General features: G+C 36.3%; 2 long non-coding RNA genes across 2 annotated transcripts; both read right to left on the bottom strand.

Moving 5' to 3' along the window:
- Positions 1-2313: 2313 nt before the first annotated feature.
- On the bottom strand, positions 2314-20515 carry LOC128231226 (uncharacterized). Its single transcript, XR_008260316.1, has 5 exons — positions 20116-20515; positions 17585-17741; positions 17189-17297; positions 3952-4034; positions 2314-3162 (listed from the first exon to the last, which is right to left on the bottom strand). It is a non-coding gene; the product is annotated as an uncharacterized LOC128231226 (long non-coding RNA).
- On the bottom strand, positions 10786-15145 carry LOC128231225 (uncharacterized). The gene is made up of 4 exons (XR_008260315.1): positions 15067-15145; positions 13257-13317; positions 11478-11605; positions 10786-10897 (listed from the first exon to the last, which is right to left on the bottom strand). It is a non-coding gene; the product is annotated as an uncharacterized LOC128231225 (long non-coding RNA).
- Positions 20516-21734: the final 1219 nt, after the last annotated feature.

The raw sequence follows: 21734 nt of genomic DNA on the forward strand, positions 1-21734 counted from the left end.
TATTGAGCGGAAATGTTTTTTACATTGGGGGTCGCCGCGACCTTGACCTTTGACCTAGTGACCCCAAAAACAATAGGGATCCTCTACACCTCACGACCAACCTCCCTACCAAGTTTGGTGAACCTAGGTCAAACCATTCTCAAGATATTGAGCGGAAATGTTTTTTACATTGGGGGTCGCCGCGACCTTGACCTTTGACCTAGTGACCCCAAAAACAATAGGGATCCTCTACACCTCACGACCAACCTCCCTACCAAGTTTGGTGAACCTAGGTCAAACCATTCTCAAGATATTGAGCGGAAATGTTTTTTACATTGGGGGTCGCCGCGACCTTGACCTTTGACCTAGTGACCCCAAAAACAATAGGGATCTTCTACACCTCATGACCAACCTCCCTACCAAGTTTGGTGAACCTAGGTCAAACCATTGTCAAGATATTGAGCGGAAATGTTTTTTACATTGGGGGTCGCCTCGACCTTGACCTTTGACCTAGTGACCCCAAAAACAATAGGGATCTTCTACACCTCATGACCAACCTCCCTACCAAGTTTGGTGATCCTAGGTCATGCGGTTTTCCAGTTATCGATCGGAAACGAAGTGTGACGTACGGACGGACTGACGGACTGACGGACTACCGGACTGACGGACAGGGCAAAAACAATATGTCTCCCCCAGAGAGGGGGAGACATAATAACTCTGGATCCAAGTCTAGTCATATATACGCTTTGTCATAATGTGAAATGAACTATAAAAGCACAAGAGCTATGACCTGTCCCACAACTCCGTTCAATTAAGTATTTAACAGCTTATCAGTTTATGATTTGTTCATTACATTTCTTTTTTAAAAAATAAATCATTACAAGTTCAACAAAGAAATAGTTTTAACGTTTATTAGACAAATCTTGCCATATAAACTAAAGAATTATTCAAAACAAATACATGAACAACAAAAATGATAAATGATAATAGTGACTTTGTCACATTTTATAGAGACAGCAAAACAATTAATTTCCATTGTGATAACAATCAAAACATTAAGTAAAAATCTAAGCTAAAATAAGCTACATTCAGATAATTATTTTCTTTAAGTTTCACTCTGTAGTGTTTGTTCTTACCGTAATGAAAACACCATAAACATATAGTGCAAGTCCTTTTTAAAACTAAAGTACATGTATATATAAATAAAGTTAAGTAAAATAAAAATTACATTCTCAGGCAATAATACTTCAAATTTTAAATATTGTAACCCCTTGCTTGATTATCATGCTTCTAATAAGACTTTTTACCATCTGGTTACATGCACAAGACTTACAAACATTGACAAGACTATTTTTGAATACGTTCATATACCTTCTTAAGTGTTACAACTTAAAGCTGCGCTGTCATAGAGTAAATGTCTGGAAGCAAGTGATGTAAGACAGCTGACAAAAAAAACAAGATCCCAGATTTTCACATTTATGTTTGAAAATTGATGTTTAATGGGTTAACATGTAATTAATTTTAAGTCAAAAAATATTTTTAACAATGCTTAAACATTTGGTCTTTTGTAAGTTACCTTAAATGGCTGAATTGAAGGCATCGATGCTTAAATAATCTTATTCTGAAGCAAAACTAAAATTTATTGAAAGTGATTAAACTGGAAATACAATATAGTATATAATAAAATGTAGTAGTATTGTAAAGCGCATTTGAATGAAATATCCACCAAAGTACTGTGCTTTTTAAGATCCTTGTTTTTTAAAGTTAGTAAGTTTTTTTTTTGAAGTTTTAAATTTAACATTTATGTTTGGAACACTATTCTGAAACATCAAATACTCACCATCTCTCCCATATTTTTTTTCTACCTTTTATATATATATATTTGTTTTTTGTTTTTTAGAAAATAAGTCCCAAATGCTAATAGGACTTTTCAAACAAAGAGTTAGATCAATATTTATTTGTTCACATTGATATTATTTAGTATAATGGTTTGTATTAAATGGTATACATATATATATATGTCATTTATAAATGTTTGAATGAATGAACATTTGGGAAATAAAAACAGAAACCAGAACATTATACATTGCTACTAAACTTTTATAAAATGGTCTGAGAAACTTAATATTTAAAATTTCTTGAGATTCTTTTTCAATTTCTGTTACTAGTGTCAGTATCGTTTACTGAAGAAGTTTATTGATTTACTATATTCACAGGCTTCAGAGGAAGTATATGCAGGTGCTCGGAACAGTATGTCAACTCAAGCGATTTTTACAGTCACTATTTAATTAATCACAGTAATGCCATTAATATACTGTCGAAGAAAACCATTGGTCAATTAGTGCCAAAGTTGTTTGCAAAAGTAAAAGTTGTACATCCAAATATTTCAAGCAAATACAAGGGACTGCGACCAAACTTTAATTCTCCTGAAATATGTACAATATCAAAATTACAGGAAATAGCTTCAATCGATGGGTTTAGCAAAATAAGGGAGGAAGAAGGCATAATGTCCTTCATTTGCTTATCTGGCTATATAGTCTACAACCAAAAACAGATAAAAACAGTGACAATATTGAATATCTTGAATATCGAGACTGTTGCAGTACATATTGGGTCTATTGAAGTTTCTCTGTCAAATATAGGGATTGACCATCTTGATCTATCATGTACTGAATATACCTGTTCATATAATCGTCAACACAGTAAAACATGCTCAAGTTTGTAGTGGTAAGCTTGTTGACAAAAAAAAAATCAAGCGCCAAGAAATAGCCTTTTACAACAGCCTTTTGGATGAAAAGTGGTGATGAAAATAGTTTAGAACACAGATTGTCTTCCACTAAATGTAAAGGTGTTGTTTCCTTTACAGCATATTCAACAACATGCTCTGTTTACCTTCAAAAGACAGAAACACCTGTATCATAGCCAGAACAAAATCCCATCTTTTGCACTAATACAGATGACAGATTGAAATTATTGAAGTCATTATTTTCAGGTTGAAGCGATATCATGTTAAAACTGTTAACAGAACAATGTAACTTCTGCTCTGAGCCTAACAAGGGCCCCAGATCTAGGTGCTGGGATAATGAGATATTGCAGATGTGTCTCACTCTGTGGAACTGCAGCCCTCAAGCCTACGTCTCATTATGGGACAGTGGAATGCTTGTGTTGCCATCCATCAATATCCTGCAAAGATATAATCAAAGCCCTGAAAGACTGTCTGTGATGTTACTGAAGCAAGCAAACACTACCGTTAAGTTCTTTCAAATGAAATGTGATCACTTGATTTCATACATATGATGAACTCTCTTTAAGGTAGATAAAGAAGGATTAATGTGATTATAATAAGCACAAATATATCGGCCCTACATAATCATGTATCCAACGGCCTTATAATAAGATTTTTAATTCAAGTTTCCTTGGTTTGAACCACTTTAAATCAGTTAAATGCATATTCCATATTTTAGAAATGCTTCAATATATGCTATTTGATGTCGCTTATAACAGTTTCAGCAAGCAATTACATGCCTTCATTTAATTAGGGTCTGTTGAAGCCTTTAAAATGCAAATACAATACAAACTATACCCAAGATTCAAGGGACAGAATGAAAATATAACTTTTAATATGATGCTCTTTCAAGTCTGAATATGAATAACATATTCCATTTAACAGATTCCAGATATCTACAAAAGTTGTGCTCTAGTTACTCTTTCTTTGATATAAAAGTGAAAATAAATCTGCATAATGCTGTGGCATCATACCAAGAAAAACTGATATCTTCAAAATTTGTTCTCTAGTTTGTTTTTATTATAAATGTGAAAATAAATCTGCATGGTCCTGAAGAAAAAAAAATAATGTGCTAAACTTCAAACCTAAAGCATTAATTTTCCTTTTGTTTGAGTATTGCAAAGGCTGCTGACAAAAAATTAGATAGCAGATTTTTATATTTAAAATGTTATATATTGAAATGTTACCTCTAGAGTGTTAATAAGGTTTTTCCATATCTGGGCTCGGTGACCTTGTTTTTGTACCCAGATGATCCATATTCGAATTTGAGCTAGAAATAAAAAAAAAACATTTCTGACAAATTTCCAGGATATTTAGGCTGAAAATGTTACCTCTAGAGTGTAATAAAGGTTTTTCCATGTTTGGGCTCTCTGACCTAGTTTTTGACCCCAGATGACCAATATTCGAACTTGAGCTAGAAATCAATGAAACAACACTTCTGACAAATTTCCAGGATATTTGGGCTGAAAATATTACCTCTAGAAAGTTAACAAGGTTTTTCCATATTTGGGCTGTGACCTAATTTTTGACACCAGATGATTCATATTCGAATTAGAGCTAAAAATCAAAGAAAAAACATTTCTGACAAATTTCCATGATATTTAGGCTGAAAAAGTTACCTCTAGAGTCTAGAGTGTAAACAAGGTTTTTCCATATTTGGGCTCTGTGACCTAGGTTTTGACACCAGATGACCCATATTCGAACTTGAGCTAGAAATCAACAAAACAACCTTTCTGGCAAATTTTCAGGATATTTGGGCTGAAAATGTAACCTCTAGAGTGTAAACAAGGTTATTCCATATTTGGGCTCTGTGAGCTAGGTTTTGACACCAGATGACCCATATTCGAACTTGAGCTAGAAATCAACAAAACAACATTTCTGACAAATTTCCGGGATATTTGGGATGAAAATGTTACCTCTAGAGTGTTAATAACGTTTTTCCATATTTGGGCTCTGTGACCTAGTTTTTGACACCAGTTGACCCATATTCGAACTTGAGCTAGAAATCATTGAAACAACCTGTCTGATAAATAATATGCCATAATATTAAAAAACTTAGAAATAATATAAATTCAAACGGAGATAAAGATATCTGTACACTGAAACTGACTTAAGACACTAATGTAATTGTCTGGGAACAATGGATAAAAGCTTTCAACTGGGACAGACTTTAGAACCTGATGCGGATTCATAAAAAATGATTAATAAACACATTTTTCTAACAAAAACATCAAAAATGAGAAATCATCTAGCAGAAGATGTATTGAACAAGAGATGTTTGTCAAATATTATGCCCCCCTGAGCGCCATGTTGTCAGGATTATATGGAAAATTAAATGAAATATGCATGGATCGAAATGACAGCTGATTTGCCACTTACATTAGATGCGATTGAAGCAGTTTTAAGATTATGACCATTTATGGTCACCAAAAATCTAAATGTCAAGTTTGAGGGCCATGGGTGCAGGCATTGACAAGTTATCACACAGACAAGCTTTTTTAGCTCAAGGTCACTGTGACCTTGACCCGATGACCCCTAAAATCAATAGGGGTCATCTACAGGGAAGACACAACTCCAAGTCAAGTTTAAGGGCCATGGGTGCAGGCATTGTCGAGTTATCACTCGAAACATTTTCACATTCAAGGTCACTGTGAACTTGACCTTTGACCCAATGACTCCTAAAATCAATACAGGTCATCCCCTGGTAAGGCCCAACTTTCATGTCAAGTTTGATGACAATAGGTTCAGGCATTGTTGAGATATAAACGGGAGAAGATAACCTTTTTGCTTTAAAGGTTACTGTGACCTTGACCCGATGACCCCCAAAGTCAAGAGGGGTCATCTAGCGGTCAGGCCCAGGAATTGTCGAGTTTGCCTTCAAGGTCACTGTGACCTTGACCTTTGACCCCTTAAAATCAATAGGGGTCATCTACTGATCAGGCCCAACTTACAAGTCAAGTCTGAGGGCCATGGGTGCAGGCATTGTTGAGTTATCACTCGCACAACCTTTAATCATTCAAGGTCACTGTGACCTTGACCTTTGGCTTAATGACCCCCAAAAACAATAGGGGTCATCTACTGGTCAGGCCCAACCTCCAAGTCAAGTTTGAGGGCCATGGGTGCAGGCATTGTCGAGTTATCACACGGACAACCTATTACCATTCAAGGTCACTGTGACTTTGACCTTTGGCCCAATGACCCCCAAAAACAATAGGGGTCATCTACTGGTCAGGCCCAACCTCCATGTCCAGTATGAGGGCCATGGATGCAGGCATTGTTGAGTTATCACTCGGACAACCTTTTACCATTCAATATCACTGTGACCTTGACCTTTGGCCCGATGACCCCCCAAAACAATAAGGGTCATCTACTGGTCAGGCTCAGCCTCCATGTCAAGTTTGATGACCATAGATGTAGGCATTGTTGAGTTATCATTCGGACAAGCTTTAAAAAAAATTACCATTAAAGGTCACTGTGACCTTGACCTTTGACCCGATGAGCACTAATATTAATAGGGGTCATCTACTGGTCAGGCCCAACCTTCATGTTAAGTTTGATGTCCATACTTCCAGGATTTGATGAGTTATCACTCGGACAAGCTTTGGTCTACCGACGGACCGACCGACATGTGCAAAGCAATATACCCCTCTTCGTAGAAGGGGGGCATAACAAAGACATGCTTCATCTGATGAAAATGTATAAAGCATATTTGCCTGATAGGTCCCATTTAAACTAAACAATTGAGCTACTAATGTACACAAGTGAAATAATTGAACTGTTCCGAGATCACAGGACAATATCAGACCTAAATGATCCTCATCTTGCCTGTCTGACAAAGTTTGAAGCATACAGGCTAGACAAATGGCATGCATCAGTAGAAAATCAAACTGAAAAGACAGCTTCAACAAGGGCCAAAATGTTTCAAAGTAAAGAAACCTACAGCAATTTCACAAGTATGGTGGGAGGATGTTTGGCACTGTGTAAGCTTCGAATTAGAGTCCAAAAAAGGAGCTTGGTTCCTGCTGGATTAAACAGTGATGTAAAAGAAAACTTTTTCTGCCAACAGAGAACCATATTTCATGGTTCGAACAGCAACCCAACAGTACATCAGTACAAATATGGCATCAATGCTACCATTCTTGGGCAAAATGCTGTCTCCAAGAGAAGCAATGCCTCTTTTACAAAGAGAAAGTCTATTTTACCATTCATCATTCAACAGCCAGGCCCATTAAAGAGAAAGTGTATTAGGTTGTAAATGGTATAGGTATATAATAAGATGATATTTGTAATTCTTACATGTATACATGCAATGTTAAATAATGGAATATATGCAAATGAACACTGTAAGAAGTGAAGTCATGGGAATAGAAAATTTGTATTTGCCGATATTGTTACCCAAATTTAATATGAGAATGATCAAACAATTCAAAATATGAGGTTTGTTTTTGCTTAAACCTAATTCCTTGAACAAAGCCTGTTACTGGCTGGTAATGATGACTTGTCTATGACCTAAGGTATCCAATTTACAAAAAAGCTCAATTTGCTCAATTAATGAGGTGCATGTATCAAGCATCTTGGCTTGACCCCATATTTTGCAAGACCCCATATTTTGGGAATGTTTTTATATGTTATTGCTTACAGATGGTCATTAGAACAAAATGCATTAGCAATGATATGGCAGTTTGTATATTTTCCCAATTTCATCTGAAATCAGACATTAACAAAAATATTTTATTTTGGAATACTTCTTGACATATTTTTGTCATATTATTTTCCTACAATACAAAATTGTTAAGATACAATAATATGAAATAAGGCACTGCTAATGCAGTACATTTTTTTTTAGGTAAACAAGAGTCAAAGGCAAAACTCATTTTATATGACATACTATGACTTTGACTACAGTACACCAATTAGATTAATAAGGTGCATAACAACTTATTAACAATAAGGTTAAGGCAATGCAAAGCAAATTTAATATTTTAATGTTTGAAAAAACTCATAATAACAAACACAAGTATATTAATTCACCTAATACTGAATATCATACAAGCATTTACAGTACAAATAAATGATTCCTACTTTAAACATAAGAAGGTAAACGAAACAGATTGAGTTTACTTAAAACTAATTATTACAGTTATCTGACAATTAACCTGTACTAAACTATTTTAATATGTAAAACAGCATTGTGTATATTTTAGATTTTTAAGGTTCTGCAAATAACCTGGAAAAATGGTTTGACCACCTCAGCAGTTTGAAATGAATATAAATTCCCTGGAGTTAATGTTGTTAGCACCATTCCATCATTGAATATAACAATGTATGCAGAAAGTATGAAAATATTTAATTATTTAAAGTACGAGTCTTTAAACTGAATTATACACCTATAACATTTAAAAAAAAACAAGAGGGCCCTGAAGGCCCTGTATCACTCATCTGATCCAATACAGATCATCAATAATAACAATCTGATCAAGTTCCATGAACATATGGTCATAAATGTGGCCTCTAGAGTGTTAACATGCTTTTCCTATTACTTGACCTGGTGACCTAGTTTTTGACTGCACATGACCCAGATTCGAACTTGGCCTAGAGCTAATCAATATAAACATTCTGACTAAGTATAATGAACATACAGTCATAAATGTGACCTCTAGAGTGTTAACAAGCGTTTCCTATGATTTGAACTAATGACCTAGTTTTTGACCGCACATGACCAAGATCGAACCTGGCCTAGAGCTAATCAATATAAACATTCTGACCAACTTTCAGGAAGATACAGATTTAAATGAGACCTCAATTTCTCGAAACTTCTGAAGTCCCTTATAACAGGATTAAGCTAAACTCACTATTTTTGGTTTTCAATAATTTGGATAATATTTACTTCTTTAAGAGTTTTTATACTTTAGATAGGAATTATCTATATGTTTGTTAAATTAATCCATTTTTCATTTATCAAAATTCCATTCAAGTATGTATTTTGAGTAATTGAAATAAGCTACTTAAGCCTGTTAAGCTTAAAAAGTTTCGAGAAATTGGGGCCTAGAGTATTAACATGCTTTTCCTTCAATTTGACCTAGTTTTTTCCACACTTGACCCAGATTCGAACTTGACCTAGAGATTATCAATATTAACATTCTGACCAAGTTTCCTGAAGATACAGTCATAAATGTGACTTCTATAGTGTTAACAAGCTTTTCCTTTAATTTGACCTGGTGTCCTAGTTTTTAACCCCAGCTGACCCAATATCGAACTCGTCCAAGATTTTATTGAGGGTAACATTCTGACCAAGTTTCATTAAGATAGTGCCCGAACTGTGACCTCTAGAGTGTTAACAGTCAAATTGTTGACGACGACGGACGACTACGACGGATGACGGACACAGGGCGATCACAATAGCTCACCTTGAGCAAGTGAGGTAAAAACAAGCACATAGATTATTCAACAAAACATTAGTTATTGATGTTGTAAACTTGTAATATATGCACAATAAAGCAATTTAACAGTCCACAACATTATCAGAACAAAAATGTACTATAATTATGCTTACATTGGCTCATTCAGTTTAAAACTACAAAATGTATATCCTTTGCCAATACACTTTATTGTTCAGAACGTATTAGGCTTTGTTTTAATTTTAACAATGTCACTGTATTTTAGACATAGTAAATTGCCCCCCCCCCCCAAGCAAGAGTTTAGCAGCCTACTGACAAGATGACTGTAATAAACTATGATGTATTGATCTATTGATAGGGGAATACTCTGCAAGAAGATTGACACATTTCTCTGCATTTGATACATATGCAATTCTTGTCTCTTATTTCAATTGTTCATGATGATTACAGTACTGAAGTCATCGATCCAAGATACATAATGCACTCTGGTATAGTGTACTGAAGTGATCGTCCCATATGCCAACTCTGGTATCCTGGATAAAATGTTACTGGTGAATACAGTACTGAAGTGATCAAATCCTGATGCCACTCTGGTATCCTGGATTAAACGTTACTGGTGAATCCAGCTTACTGAAGAGATCAATCCAATATGCCACTCTGGTATCCTGGATAAAACCTTACTGGTGAATACGGTACTATAGTGATGAATTCCGATCTGAAACAGATTAACACCTAACTCAGAATATAATAAACAAGGGTCAATTTGTTTACATTGACGCAGATGAAGAGAGACTATCACACTAACAAATGAAGTCACTGTTGTTAAAAATATGTAAATATGGCCTAAGACCACAGTTATTCTCACTATATGTTTCATATAGACACTAACCTTGAGCTTACAATGTATCTCTTCAAAACAGTATTTTCATGTAATATTTTTGCAAAATCAGACTTCGAAACTTCTATAGTTCAATTTCAGGCTGTATGCAACACATACTGAAAGTTTGGCAATGATATTTTAAACACTTTTAGAATGAGTATAAGCACGTGTGGTGTTTTCGAATGAGTATAAGCACCTGTGGTGTTTTCATAAAAAGCAGAAATAGCCACTTCCATCAATCGGTAAGCCGCAAACTTTTTAAGAGCCATTATTCCCTCATGCATTGGAATAATCTGACCAAGTGTTTATATATATATAAGACAGCACCATAAAAATGGCCTGCCTACTCTATTAAGATTTTTTCAAAGCAAAATAAAAAAATTCCACTTTATCAGCTTAGCGTTTATAAAAAAATGACATAGAGCCAAACTGAAATGCTTCCAGGGACAAATGGCGCAGCAAAGGGAATGGCAAAAAAACACCAAAACTGAAAGATTCATGACAACTGCTAGTGTTTTCATGTATGAGATGGCTACATGATGTAGAAAATGCAGTGATAGCATAATTATGCTAAGTTTTAAAAAATTTTGCTTTAAGTATCTGTTTTGAAGGCTAGATTTGCCTTAAAATTAAGATTACAGCTCTTAACCAGTGTCTAAAAGTTGCTTATTTACACCTGATTAGTATAAATCTCACTCTTTGAAATCATTTACACACAAACAAGTACTACAAAGTTAACTTACATCTTCATTCTGAAATATTAGATTTAGAGCAGCAACTCCTGGATCTAGATTGCAGGACCACTGCCATGGGTGAAAAGCCGCAGCAAACTGGAGCTTATTGGCACATCATATTCTGCAAGCAAGACACAAAATCAATGTTTGACACAGAATATGACTATCTTCTTCTACTGTAAAAGTATGAAAAATGCCTGTAAACACTCATTTGAGACATACATAACCTTTTATGTAGGAATTATGCTCCAGTCAATTGTAAACACCCCAGCGCCTGGACAATAGCGGGGTGACTTTCAGTCCAGCCAACCCAGGGTAAAATCCCCGCCCTGCAGGGAAGAAACGATGTTAAAATACCTGCCAAATGCCCCCGCACTGCTATATTTTGTGCCAAAACAAAACCACAGCATTCACCCCGCACTGCAGGGACACCTGAATGGTAAAAACACAGCCCTTTCCCCCCGCTATCCCCGGTTTACCACTGGATCTGGAGGGTCCAAGGTAAAAATTGACGTGCATTAATGCGATGAATGTGCAGAAAAGTTTATTAATTCCAAAACATTTATGACAAAAATATTAAATATATAGTCTTTTGGACGATTTGCAATAACTTTTTTAACAACTCAAAGGTTAATCTTTACTAATTGAGTACCCAGATGCATTTTGAAAGCCTTTAAACCAGACTTAGAAATCTTTCTTACTTGCAGACAATATTCCTTTCTAAAAAATCCTTGCCAAGAACGGGTATGGAATTCCATCACTAGACCATGTTTTGATCAGCATTGGTTCTTGTCCTTGAATACCTCTGTGGCTTCAGCAACCAGGCTGGCTATATTTAATAAATAATAAATTAGTGTTTTTAATTTATTAAAGCTGCACTCTCACAGATTGAACGTTTTGATCAAATTTTATTAAACAAACGTCCCGAGATTCGCTATAGAAAAAAATCTTTTTGGTGCCAATCTGGTGTACCCTTTCAGGTATTTTGAGTGTATTTAGGTTTTTTCTTTAATGCGTAAAGGGAAAAGGTTCTTATCTCACCCTGCTCACTTTTTATTGCTTTTGCCATCAGAGATGTAAATTTTTTCAATGTATTAACTTTAAGTAAATGAATATATTCATGAATGATTGACAGAATAAATGAATGAAAAGTAGCAATATTTCTTTAGATAGGGATCTCATTTTGTTGCTGTGATTGTTTAAGTAGATGTTTTTCATGTTCATAAGCTAAAAATCATATGCACACTAAATGAAACATAATTCTGCATCATGTGTAGTAAGTTGTGATACTTGTTTGCAATTAATGCAATGTTTGCTTAAAAGAGTAAACAAAATGGGCAAATAGATGCACAATACAGTCCAAAGACCAATAAAGGTCAGCAGTTTTATAAGAAAATGATATTATCTCAAAGCCGCAACAAAAACAGCATGAAAGAAATTCAATTCGGAAAGAAACAGCTCATCAATGAGCTATTGAAATAAACACTGATCATGATGTCATAACAAGCGAATGTTAATATCAAAGAGCAAGAAACATACTGGCAATTTATTTCAGGGAAATCGTGACAAAAGTCTGGTTTATTTCCAAACTTATTGCCTCCAGTAATACATACCGTATTTTCCCGACTATAAGACGGGGAAATTTGGTCCCGATTTTTAACCTTAAAGGAGGGGGCCTGTCTTATAAGCGAGTCTTTAAGAATTTCATAAAAAATAGAGTCATAATCAGGAATATTCAACACAAGGTATTCAACTGACTAATTTATTGTCTGTTGTTGACACCCCAATAAAAGTGACACGATCACACCCATTGGATTAAGACGACCATCTGCTTTGTTTCGCTACGATGAACACCCGATATAACGCTTATGTCGTAAATAAAACTTACTTTTTCTTTACTATAAAGCTTTGCATATATCATGCACATACATGTAACAGGCAGATTTCAATACACATTTCATTAATCGTGACATTAATTTATCCGCAATCATCAATGGTTATTTATTTCTCAAAATTTAAGTCCCATTAACTGCAATCCAAACAAACGAAAATTTAACCATTAACACATGTAATGGAATGTGTTCTGTTTGTCGGCTGCAGATCAAACAGTACAATCACAGCACAAGCTGTGTAAAGATCAAAGATGCACTGCAATAGTTTGTATTTAAATAGGTCAATCAAATACCGTATGAACCCACATAACTCCCAAAATTGCGTCTAGGCTGGTTCAAACATACCATACCATCGGAAAATAAAAATCAATAATCCCAAGCAAATGAACAAATTTAGTTGATATTTGACTGTTTAGCTTGAACATTATCACAGACTTGGAGAATTTAAAGTGCTGGATTTGCTTTAAAAATTGACCCCGTCTTATAAAGGAGTCGAGACAAAAACACCAGATTTCATGGGCAAAGTTAGGGGGTCGTCTTATAAGCGGATCGCCTTATAGTCGGGAAAATACGGTAACATGGCAATACCTGCATTGCTGAAAATCTGTCCACAGCAGTAATATCAAAAACCAGGTGGCATGGATGCATTCTGAAATACAAAAAAAGTCTGTAATTTGTGCTAATCTTACATATCCCATTCACAAGTGATTTACACTGAAATCTAATTGTTCTAAACTACAGTAACACAACTTCTTTATGACCAAACATATTGCTATTGAGCATTAGTACACTGTATGTACATAACTTTTTTTATTTTGTATGTCATGTTTCTTTGCCCCAATTTATGGAAATATTTTATAACAGGTTCAAGCTTTTTAAGTCTGTTACGCTCAAGATTTATCGAGAAGCTGGGGTCTTATGCACCAGTCAATTGTAACCACGCCCCCCCCAGGTCCGGGGACAAACGGGGAAATGGGCCATGTGTTTACCTTTCAGGTGGCCCGGTGAATGCGGTGGTTTTGTCTTGGCTTTAAATATAGCGGGGAATGGGCCTGACCTAGGGTCCCTGGGGTGCAGGGGCATTTGGTGGGGATTTTACCATCTGTTCGTCCCCACAGGGCGGTGATTTTAGCCGGGGTTGGCTGGACCAAATATCAAAGTCCCCACTATTCCCCGGACCTGGGGGGGGGGGGGCGTGGTTACAATTGACTGGTGCATTATTGCATGCAGATTTGAGTGAATCGCAGAGGGTGTTTACAGTATTTACTGTCAACAACACAAACTTCTTTAAGCATCTCATTTAGACTTTTTTACTAATTAACAAGCAGAAATTTTGACACAATGGCAATTTTATAAAAACTTGACCATGAGATTGAGTGTGAGCAAGCCAGTACAGTTTGACTTACCATTTGGGTGAAAAATTACTAAACGGCGATGTAAATTGAAAAAATGGAGTTGCACCTAATTTTTTAAGGTGCAGGTCTAAGAAAAGGCATGACGGTCTAAATATAGAGGTGCAGTTGTATATTAAAGATGTGCACCTCCATCTTAAATATAGAGGTGCAGTTGTATTTATGTAAGAAGTGCACCTCCATTTGGGTGAAAAATTACTGAACGGCAATTTAAATTGAAAAAATGGAGTTGCACTTAATTTTTTAAGGTGCAGGTCATAGAAAAGGCATGACAGTCTAAATATAGAGGTGCAGTTGTATATTAAAGATGTGCACCTCCATCTTAAACATAGAGGTGCAGTTGTATTTATGTAAGAAGTGCACCTCCATTTTAAAGTTTTAAAATATATATAGAACAGAACGTATGAATAAAGAATTGCACAGCTTAATAACATACAGTGCACCTGTAAAGTAAGTGTATTTTAGTAACATTGATGATTCTCTCACAAAGCCATGTTGTTTCATGGAAAGGGTACGGCAACTCTCAGTCATGGGGGTTGTTTGGCAGGATGGTTCGCCTTCTCCACACCCTGGACTGACTATTTAGTTACAATATTTCACACGATCTGTGGCCCACAGCAAAACCATCAACCCGCATTTGCCGACTTGCACTCTTATGGTGTCAGCCTTCCTCTCAACATATTCAGTCACAATCTCTCATCTGCCATAGTGTTGCTTGGCACGAGTAGTCACTCGGCACTTTTTATTTACAATCTTTCACACAATCTGTGGATCAAAGCAAAACCATTCATCTTTACAGTCATCTTTACAGTCACAATAGCTCACAAAGCCATGGTGTTAGACCGCAACCGTCCATCTTTTCTGTTATAATCTTGCGCTCCGCCATGTTTTTTTTTTGCAGGAGGAAACCCCTCCCGTACCCTCCCCTTCCAACTTCTTAATTTAATAACATCTGTCACCAAAAAGTGGTGTTTCATTTCAGTTACCTGGTATTTGGACTGCAGTTGTGGCCAGTCGAGCTATCTGATTGGGGCGATTCGGTCCCTTGGGTGATCTCTTGGTCTGAGAATTATAAAAAAGGCTATGATACATATAATAAACAAATTATCCACTTTTGGTTGTATATTTTTACATATTAAATTTTATTAATATTACATACAAACTTTATCATTCACATGGTGTCAGACCGCAACCGTGCATTGATCTTTTCAGTCATAATCTTGCGTTCCGCCATGGTTTCACTTGGCAGGAGGGGAAACCCCTCCCACAACCTCCCCGCCCAACTTCTTAATTTACACAATAGTGGTGTTGCATGGCACAAGAGTTCACCTGTCACACAATTCCTGTATATCTTTTTAGTTTCATTCTCTCAACCAATGTGTTGGTAATTGAAAGGTGTTCCCATCCTTTGATCTCAGTCGAAACATCTAACACATCCATTGTTGAGGCTCACAGACGGTACACCCCATCCATCTTTTCAGTGACAATTTTTAGCTCAGCCATAGCGATTTCTGAACTGGTCAACCGCATGCCATAACTTTATGAAATTGATATCTTCATTGTATGATTTACTGAAAAGTGTTTTATACAAAATAATCATACTGTACCTGGCTGACGTGACAAGCTCTGCTATGTGTACCGGTATAATCCATGGTCGTAATTAAATCGGTAATCCAACAGGAATTAATTCTTCACAATTTCTATCTGATCAACAACTGTCAAACATCTAAATAGTATCGATTTTGTAAAGCCTTAAATGACAACTACTAACTGTCAAGTGTGACCTTCATATAGAATGGTAAACAATGCGTATGAATATCTTTAATAAACAAGTGAAAACAAAGTATATATCTCAGACAATCTATAATAATATGTTTTATTTGTCTTTGTGAGTTTACCAAAAGTATTCATAGCAATTGTTTATAAGCATATTTTGAATTAGTTTAATAACTAGTGGGGCGCTATTTCGCATCTCATAAAATTTCATGAGCCTGTTTTCTTCTGTCACGTGAGTCGTCACGCTCTGATGATTTTGCTGTACTGCATGCACACGCTCAATATGGTTTATGAACAGAAAAATACTGGTTCCATCACCTTTATGTCTTTTTTTCAGGCTGATAGTATGTGCAACTTTTGACCGAAAGTAGTGCTATGTGTGACCGTAATAGAGCTCTGCCGAGCTTTGCTCGGTTTAGAGCCCGTATAAATGGGGCCATCAGGCAAAATTACAAAATCATCTGGCCCCAATTTCTCAAAACTTCTTAAGTCCCTTATAACAGGATTTAGCTCAGCTCATTATTTTTGTTTTCTATGCGTTGAGTTAAAATTGCTGCTTTAAGATGTTATATATAGGTTACCTGTAGGATAATCACAATAAACCCAGTTTTTATTTATTAATCCATTTTAATTATGTATTTTGGCTAATTGAAATAAGCTACTTAAGCTTGGTATGCTTATAGGCCTAGTTTAAGGCATGTTTGGCATGATAATACCCTGCTGTGCATATCCTGCTAATTGCACTGGTGCTGGTGTCACAGTAGGGGCCAATTTCCTGTGTATTTGTTTACTGGCTCAGGGCCATTTAGGGTTCATTTCAATCTTAAAATATCCCAAACTGCACAGCAGGATACTCAGATCATAGACCCGATAAGACAATTAGGCAATTAGATTAAGATCAAATATCAGAGGTTGTGTACAGATACACAGTTTTGGGGAGGGGGGGGGGGGTCACTTATAGAAGGCTTAAACTAGGCCTTAAAGAAGTTTCCAGACTAGGGAACTAGGGACTGTTCTTTTATACAAACGTATCTGTTACACTTATTTGTAAACAAAAACTCAACTGCAGAAGATACTGCTTATGTTCAATCATAATGATTTTTTTCTCTTTCAAAATGTAAATATATTATAAGTATTGATCACTGTGCATTGTGTTTATGCTGTACGAAAGCAGTACGGCAATCAAACAAATGACCAAGAAGCGCTAGTGCGCTTTTTGGAATTTGCTTGCTTGCTGTACTGCTTTCATACAGCATTAATGCAAGAAAAAATGCAATAAACCCTTAATTATATTTTTCACTGTTGCGATATTGTCTAAGAAAAGAGTTTTACCGTAAAATGTGAAGAGTCAGAGCAGCAAGTTGTCCCATCTCTGGAATGTTTTAATATGTTCTGTGACACCTGGCCTTTTTCACCATCTACATCAAGCATTCATCGCCACCTAAATAAAGACAAATTAAGTTAATTGATTATTAAAAATACCTAACAGAAATGTACAATTATCCTAGAAAACATGATATTTTTTTTATCTCTATGATAACTTTTTCATGCATTACTTTTTGGGATATACTTCCACAGACTTTTGATACAATTATTAACATAAAATGCTGACAATTGCTAAATTGGTAAAAATCTTAAAAGATAAAACAATAATAATAGCACAAACTTATATTGTTTAGCATTTTAAAATCACCTGCATTCTTAATATTAATGTAGTCAATGTTATACCGTTTCATGAAGAGCATTCAGAGCAGGCCCAAGGAACATTCCCAGTCTGTAAGGTGTCCACATTTCATCTGGAATGTCCTCACATTTTTTGTGAAACCATACCTGGAATTCATCTCACTGGAGCCATTCTTCACCATCTACATACTCTTCCGAACATCTTTAAAATATACAAAAGTATTTTGTCAGAGTTGCCCTTTTCCCTTTCCCTTTTCCTGGAGCCCTAGCATGTTTCCTCATCTGTGAGGCAGCAGAGGTACCGTATTTCCTCGACTATAAGACGGGAAAATTTGGTCCCGATTTTTAACCTTAAAGTCTTATAAGTGAGGCTATAAGAAATTCAGAAAGAATAGAGTCAGAATCAGGAATATTCAACATAAGGTATTCGACTGATTGATTTATTGTCTGTTGATGACACCCCAATAAAAGTGACACGATCGCACCCATCGGATTAAGACGACCGTCTGCTTTGTTTTGCTACGATGAACACTCGATATAAAGCATGTTATCGGTCCAAACACGTTGTTTATCACAGGAGACATATTTTGCTACCTTTAAAATTAAATTATTTTGAACAAAAAATGAATTGTTATTTTTTTCTATGTCGTAAATAAAACAGTAAACGGACATTTGCCCCCCCGGACATTTGCCCCCCCGGATGTTTGCCCCCCTTTTGGACCATGGCGGACATTTGCCCCCCCGCCGTTTTCGAGGGGGCGGACATTTGCCCCCCCTCAATGTTCGAGGGGGCGGACATTTGCCCCCCCCCTCCATTTTCGATGGGGCGGACATTTGCCCTCCCGGTTATATAAGTAATATTCTAGACAAACCTATACCAAAATTGCTTATTAACCAACATAACTCCAATTTGTGTATTTTGCATGTCTTCAATCAAATAAAAGCCACGACATAAGAGAAGGGAGACTACTCGATAATGCGATAACTTTAATAATCTTACAAACTATCAACACCAAACATGTGTTTGTATTAAAGTGCGATCCAACACTACAATTAAAGCAATCCCGATCGCGCTAATTACCTATGTGTGCATGATATCAAAGAAGTGTTAATTAATGAGAAACAATTAAAGCAATCTCGATCGCGCTATTTACCTCTGTTTGCATGTTGCATGATATCAAAGAAGAGGAAGGGAACAGTACGATACCAGAAGACGTTGAAGACAAACTGGTGTAAATCGGTTGGCAGTTTGCACGTAAATTGAACAAATAGTTAAAGAAAAAAATGTTCATTTTTTTTATAAATTAATATATTTTTAATATCTTGGTATAAACTTATAAAACCGGGGGGGGCAAATGTCCGCCCCCTCGAAAACGGCGGGGGGGGGGGGGCAAATGTCCGCCCCCTCGAAAACGGCGGGGGGGGCAAATGTCCGCGATGGTCCAAAAGGGGGGCAAACATCCGGGGGGGCAAACATCCGGGGGGGCAAATGTCCTAGAATCAAATAAAACTTACTTTTTCCTTACTATTAGGCTTTGCGTATATCATGCACATACATGTAACTGGCAGATTTCAATACACATTTCATTAATTGTTACATTAATTTATCCGCAATCATCAATGGTTATTTATTTCTCATTATTTAAGTCCCATCAACTGCAATCCAAACAAACACCTGCGAAAATTTAACTTATTAACACATGTAATAGAATGTGTCGTTTTTGTCGGCTGCAGATCAAACAGCACAGTTTGTGATGTCACAGCATGAGCTGTGTAAAGATCAAAGATGCACTGCAATGGTTTGTATTTAAATAGGTCAATCAAATACCGTATGAACCCATTTAACTCCCAAGATTGCGTCTAGGCTGGTTAAACATACCATACGAACGGAAAATAAAAATCAATAATCCTAAGCAAATGAACAAATTTAGTTGATTATTGACTGTGTAGCTTGATCATTATCACAGACTTGGAGAATTTCAAGTGCTGGATTTGCTTTAAAAATCGACACTGTCTTATAAACGAGTCGAGACAAAAACACCAGATTTCATGGGCAAAGTTATGGGGTCCTCTTATAAGCGGATAGCCTTATAGTCTCGGAAAAACAGTACTAGTTGATGGCTCAGATGTCTCTGCTGACAAAACATCAGGGTCGAGGACCTTATCTACAGAAACAATCTTTTCCCTCAGAACATCCGCATTATCTTTTTTCTTCATACTGCGGGTAAATGGACCTCCATATACAGCACAAATTTGTCCTTATTTCTGTTTAGTGAATTCCTTGTTCATCAGGTAATTGGAGTTTGAAATGCAGTTTACCTCGAGTTTTAAATGTGATTCATCTTTATTTTCTGAAGTATCAGTTAAAATGTCTTTCATTGAAATGTTCACTTCAGATTTTGTTTTACATTGAATTTCCTGTCTGTGAACATTTTTTCATTACATTGTATTCGTCTTTAATGTCTTTTAAAAGCTGTATGTGGCACACCATTAGGTACTTGTGAACAATTTCTTTGTATAAATTGTAGAATGAGTCTGTAAGACATTCAGGAATGTCAACATTTAAGCAAACTGACCTTACAATACCGGCAAGGTGGTAGTCATGGTTAAGGCATTGCAGTGAGGGTTGATTTCCTGCAACCAAAGCTCTGTGATGTGACCTTACACCAGTTGACACCGGCATACCAGGCTCACAGACAGGTATAACTGCCTTGTCATCTAGGCATTGCAATCTTGCATGATCACGATATCTAACAACCATGTCCTTCATCATGTACCAGAGATGCAAAGCAAAAGAGGCATCTTCATTTGCGCTCGCAAAAGCCTTCGCTGCACAACATATTTCACATCAACTTTGCCAGTGTAATATTGCGCCCTTGATGTGAATTGGTTGGTTGGCATGAAGTTCAGTCGGATCCAAGATGCTGAAGGGCCAAGAGTGTCATCTGGTAATCTCTGAAGAACTCTGTTCCTCAGGTTTTCAACTGAAATGGCAAGTGGAAAGTAAGAGGTAGATCTTCTATCAAATATTAACAAACAACCATTCTTCAAGTTTCCAGCTCTTTCAAGAAAGGATCATACTTTGGATCAGCCATTCTCCCATTGTGTTTTCTAAGATCCACAACCACTTCATCATCATCACTAGATGACAAGAACTTCAAAAACCTTTCATCCACTGCCCCACACTTGGCATTTTCTCTGGTGTACTCATAGTCAGCTCAAAGAACACACTACGAAGTTGACACGGCTTCATAATGGCACCATACTGCTCAAAGATATCCTTCCGTATCGCCCTAGTAGAATATTTAGGGCAAGGCAGATTGTCCTTGATTCTATTTACAACAAATATTTCTGTTTCAGTGTTTGCAACATCAGGCAGCTTCCATATCCATTGATAACTTCCCAAGAAAATTCCAAATGATACAGTAAACATTGAAACTTTACAAGGAAAGTAGCCCATAATCCTGCTCCTCCATTTTCGCCTTTCAGGACTTCTTGTTGGTTCGAATTTCATGAGTTAAATTTCTTCAGACGCTGATGCATCATGCAATTTTCAAATAACCCTTGCATATTGAGGAGGTAAGGCCATTTGCTAGGGGTTAGCTGGTTAAAAGACAGGTACAGCAGGGTTAGTGGTTAAAACAAGAGCTGTCACAGAGACAGTGCGCTCGACTATTCTGCCCCTTTTCAGTGTAAGGATTGAAAAGTTTTGGCGAAACATGCATGGATCACTGTTAGATTAGATTTCACTGCAATACATGATGTGCGGAAATATTAACATAAATGTGGTGACATGCAAAATTTTAACCAGAATTTATAAGTCTAATAATAAAGGGCCATTATTTGCAAAAAACAGTTATCTAACTTGGTTATTCAATTAGGTTGGTTGGTTGAATACCATTGTATAAAGTCTTATTGCAATACATCAAGTAGTTGCTGAGATATTATCTTATGTGTGCTAACATGCAAGACCTTTACCAGAATTTCTAAGTTGCATAATAAAGGGGCAAAAATTATATAATATGTTGGATAGAGTTATCTTACTTGATTAAATAAGAAGGTAAAATGGTTGGGAGCCTCTGTGTAAAGTTTCAATGCAATACAGGATGCATTTGCTGAGGTATTAACTTAAATGTGGTTACATGCAAAACCTTAACCAGAATTTCTATGTCGAATAAAAAAGGGGCCATTATTT

The sequence above is a fragment of the Mya arenaria genome, chromosome 4 (assembly GCF_026914265.1).
Source record: "Mya arenaria isolate MELC-2E11 chromosome 4, ASM2691426v1".
Classification (NCBI taxonomy): Eukaryota; Metazoa; Mollusca; class Bivalvia; order Myida; family Myidae; genus Mya; species Mya arenaria.